Source organism: Rhagoletis pomonella, unplaced genomic scaffold (assembly GCF_013731165.1).
Source record: "Rhagoletis pomonella isolate Grant_MI unplaced genomic scaffold, Rhpom_1.0 Rhpom_scaffold_00006, whole genome shotgun sequence".
Classification (NCBI taxonomy): domain Eukaryota; kingdom Metazoa; phylum Arthropoda; class Insecta; order Diptera; family Tephritidae; genus Rhagoletis; species Rhagoletis pomonella.
The window spans coordinates 5,566,218-5,571,395 of NW_023458560.1; positions in this window are offsets into that span (position 1 = coordinate 5,566,218).

The window sequence follows — 5,178 nt, forward strand, 5'->3', positions numbered from 1 at the left end:
TCACTGTTTTAAAATATGCCTTTTTCGCGTAAAATATTGCCTATCCGACCACTGTGCGTAGGTGGAGAGCGTGGTTTTCGTCCGATTTAAAAAAATTTTCCAGACGGTGCTTGGGGGCTAGGCGCAACATATATGCCAAATTTGGTCGGGATTAGTAAAGTAGTTTTTGAGTTACAAATATACGACATAATAAAATTTTATGTCAAACCAAAGTTTTTGCTAATGAGCCAACTTTTGTAGTAATTTTGAGTAAATATTAATGAATTCATTGGTCACGCTGCTGAAAAAATCTGAAAGTCCGGTACATTCACAAACATATATTCAAGTCCATATTTCTAATTAAATTCCTTAACTTCGACAATTTTTATGCAACTGCATTATTCTAGGTATCAATTTATTCAAAAATAAATGTACTTTTCGACAAATACTATATATTTGGCACCTTAAATAGAAATTTTTGAATTCAGCGATGGCCACAGTGGAAAAAATTAAGAACAAGTAAAGAAGTATAAAGGTATCCACACACCTACGCGATTCTGTCGCAACGAATCCGCACCGTTTTTGATGCTACAGACGTTACTGCTTCGAAAACGCAAGTACGCACAAATCTGTGCGATTTAATCGCAGTAAAAACTGTCGATTTATAGACAAACAAAAAATATTTTTCAACAAAAATAAAATTCTTAACTTTTCTACATCAAATATGTTTTGTTTTGTGACGTTAAATTTTGTTTTATTATTGTAAAATCCTTCTATTGACCTTTTTCGTTCTCAAAACGCGGCAGTCTTCGATTTCGGCACGACGAAAAGAAGAACTGTGAATGTTCGAATAAATCGCTGCAGCAAAATCGTATAAGTGTGTGGTTCCTCATTTAAAACTATGGTCGGCATTGTTGCAATTTTGGTCGGAACAGATTCGCACCGACAGAATCGCATAGGTGTGTGGATACCTTAAGTGCGGGCGAAACCGAGTTTTATATACCCGGCCGATACCTGGTCGTCGTTTCAACTTTCTCTAAACTACCTTTGCTTGATAATGGGGGACGATTTTCCCGGTTTCAAACGTTTCCGATATTTCATTTCATTTATTTCAAAAAACATTAGTACAATAAGACTTAGTCTTTTTTAGTACAACAGGTTCATACAAATAGTATGCTGAAATAGACTTAATGAAATAATTGAACCAAGTTTGGTAGAAATGGATAAAGCGGTTAGCGAGATAGATCTGTGTAGCCATAAAGTGGGCGGCGCCACACCCAATTCCTAAATGTCTGTAATAGTCTTATTTATTGTTAAGATTAACTTGAAGTAAATTAGCGTCCTCAGTTATTGGAACATCGGAGTTTTCGTATATCTGAAATTTACCGTTAACGGTTTGGTAGAAATTGATAAATCGGTTACCGAGATACACACCCCTATTGCGAGTGTCGACTGGCAGTAGATAAACGACTATTAAGCGATTATCGATGCTATTGTGAGTGTCGCTTAGTCGCTCAATGAGCGACTGTGAGTAGTTTTTAATCGCTTATCCTTCTACTGCTATTTTTGAGTCGATAATGAATAAAAAGTAAGTTATTTGTATCAAAAGCTGTACAAAAATTTACTATACATATGTGTGTGAATTGTAGACCAAAAGTGGTTAGCAATAAGAAGCAACTTGGGCGGCTGGTCCAGCTGATGCAGGACAATCAGGACTTGGCGAAAGGAATTTGCGGCAAGACTCGGGGGAAAGCGCAGATGGGAAGCCATAGCCGTAGAGCTGAACAGCTTGGGACCACCACTACGTTCATGGGAAAAGTGGTTAAAGGTGAAATAAATACATATTGAGCTTTAATTAATAAAATAATCGGGTATATTTTGATGTAGGTTTGGACAGATTTGAAGAGCAAGACGAAAAAGAAAATTTCGGAAAACGGCAGAATTTCGTGCAACTGGTGGGGGCCCAAACAGTCTGCACATTCTCACGTCACTGGAGGAAGGGGTGGCAAGTTTTTTAAGGTACGATATTTGTTCGGACCCACCAGGTCAAGAAATCGGACACAATGCAATTGTTCAATCGGAGGAAATCCCAGAGGAGCAGGTAGCTTGTGGTAGTGATTACATCACAATATCTGGGGAAGATTGTGAAATGCGTGAAACCCAGGAGACCGAAATTTCTGAAGTGCATCGTACTCCAAGAAGAAAAAAGTTGCCAATTCTACTGCAAATGATAGGAGAATTGCATTACTAGAAACGCAGGTAAACAACCAAGCGAAGCATTTTGAGGCAATGGAAGAAAGTGCAAATAATATAAAAAAGAGCCTGAAGTACATAGAAAGTTCTGTAAGGAAGTCATACAACCTTCAAAAAGGAAATCTGGCTATAGAGAAAGAGAAACTAGAATTAAAAAAACAAAAACTAATGCTTCTTAAAGAAGAGGTTGCAAATAAAAACAGGCATAGAACTGGGAAACTCAAACTCAAAGTTCAACTATTGCAGCTGCAAAAAGAAAACGTTTCCTCGTTAATTTTGTAAGTATACATTTAAGACTTAAAGGGAAACTTTGTGATTTTAAATTTAACTGAAACGGTAACATACAGTCTTTTGCAAAAGTATGCAACAAAATTCTACTTAATTTATTTTGTCATCTAATTTTACTGATTTATTTTTAATTATTTTTTTATAAAACTAAAGTTCTTTTTATATCAGGTTTTTGCATATCATAAACTATACAAATCAAAGTTTCTAATTTTCCAAATTTTTACCAGAATTTTTAATAACTTTTTGGGTATTCAGTTTTGAAGCATTTTAACCTTTAGTATAATAAAAGTGCAATTTTGAAGTGACTTTAAATTAGCGTTGGTAAATTTTAGACACTTCAAACTTGCACTTTATTATTGTAAAATTAAATATGCTACAAAACTGAATACCTAAATAGTTTTTAAAAAGCCTGATAAAAGGTTTGACATTTTGATGAACTTCTTTTAAATTTGTTAAATGTTATGAGTTTTGTACAAAGTTGCAAACTTTTATTTGTATAGTTTATCATATAGAACAGCCTGATATAAAATGAACTTTAGTTTTATAAAAAATAATTAAAAATAAATCAGTAAAAGTAGATGACAAAATAAATTAAGTACAATTTCGTTGCTTACTTTTGCACTACAAGGTATGTTATCATTTCAACTAAATTTAAAAAAAATACCACGTTTGGGTTAAATTTTTAAGTAATACTTACTATAGTTTTTAAAAAGTATTTTGCAATGACTGAATTTAATTGAAAATGAAATGAGCTGTGAAATTCCTTTTTTATTTTTTATAATGTGAAATATTATTTATTAATTACTTTAAATATATATGTACTTAAAAGTACTTAGCTTTTACCTTCAAAATGAAAATACATATGTATGAATGTATATGAATGTATTTATGTGTTGGACTTATACTAATATGTGAGCATATCAGGGGTGAAAAATATATGTTATATATAATATACTTCGGCCGCTGTGGTGTAGTGGTAAGCAAGCAGTGCGCGTTTCCACTCCGCAGCACCTGGGTTCAAACCCTGGTCAAAGCAACATCGCAAAAAAATATAAAAAGGTTTTTTCTTAACAGCGGTCGTCCCTCGGCAGGCAATGGCAAACCTCCGAGTGTATTTCTGCCATGAAAAACAACTTCTCATAAAAATACAATCACCGTTCGGAGTCGGCGTAAAATTGTAGGTCCCTCCGCTTTGTGTGACAACATCAAGGCGCACGCCACAAGTCGGAGGAGAAGTTCGGCCAAACACTAACATATGTGTAAGCGCCAATCTATTATTATTATATAATATACTTATTTATAATACAGGACGGATATATGTATATGTATGGTGTCGTACGAATTAATAGGGTCGCGACGTTATGACAAGTTTTGACTATTTCTTTTGTTTGTTTCATGTTTATTAACTTTTTATAAAATTATAGTATATATGTAACAAAAACTATATAAATCCTAATTTGAGACTTTGTGCAAAAATTATAAAAACTGCAGTTACATCGAAATTTCAAACTTTCTCAGAAATAAAAAAAGTATTTGAATTAATTTTTGTAGCCCATTAAATCTTAATATAATAAACGGCAATTTTTAAGTTTTAACTTGCACGTTATTGTATTAAAATTTAATGGGCTACAAAAAATAATTTAAATACTATTTTTATTTCTGATAAAGTTTGAAATTTTGGGTGAAACTGCAGTTTTTATAATTTTTTCACAAAATCTGATACTAGTATTTATATAGTTTTTGTTACATATATACTATACTTTTATAAAAAGTTAATTAACATTAAACAAACAAAAGAAATAGTCGAAACTTGTCAAAATGTCGCGACCCTATTAATTTGCACACATGAGGCTATTTTTTTAACAATGGCCAAATTTAGTTGAAAATGAAGACTTTTTGTTTATGTTTAAGATTATTCTTTAAGTAGTAGGTATTTATCAATATTCAATTTTTAACATTTTATGTTACATTAATTTTAATTTAAACTTGAATTACCTGAATTATAACAAATTAATAAAACTTAAAAAAACTGAGCTTCAATGAATACGTACAAACAATAAAAAAAAGATTTAAGACTGAAGTCACATATGTTGTAAAATGTTATTTCTTATTTCTACAGCTTCTTGATTTATATGGCCAGCTTGAACATTGATGTCACCTTGACCTTCATAGTTTTCTGGGTCTTGGCTATCATAAAATTCTTCATTCGAAGACTCAACATTGTAAAAAATGCATATATTGTGCAGTGCTACGCAAACGTTTATTATTTGGGTGGCTTTCTTTGGCTCATAGTGCAGCGCACGAGCACCTAACAAACTCTTCTTCTTCTTATTTGGCGCTGTAACCGCCTAAGCGATTTTGGCCGAGTCCAAAACAGCACGCCAGTCATTTCTCTTCTGTGCTAACTGACGCCAATTGTAAATGCCAAGTGAAGCCAAGTCCTTCTCCACCTGGTCTTTCCAACGCAGAGGAGGCCTTCCTCTTCCTCTGTTACCAGCATCGCGGCCCGCGTTGAATATTTTCAGAGCAGGAGCGTTTCTGTCCATCCGAACGACATGGCCAAGCCAGCGGAGCCGCTGAATTTTAATTCGCTGCACTATGTCTATATCGCTGTAAAGCTCATACAGCTCATCGTTAAATCGTCTGCGATATTCGCCA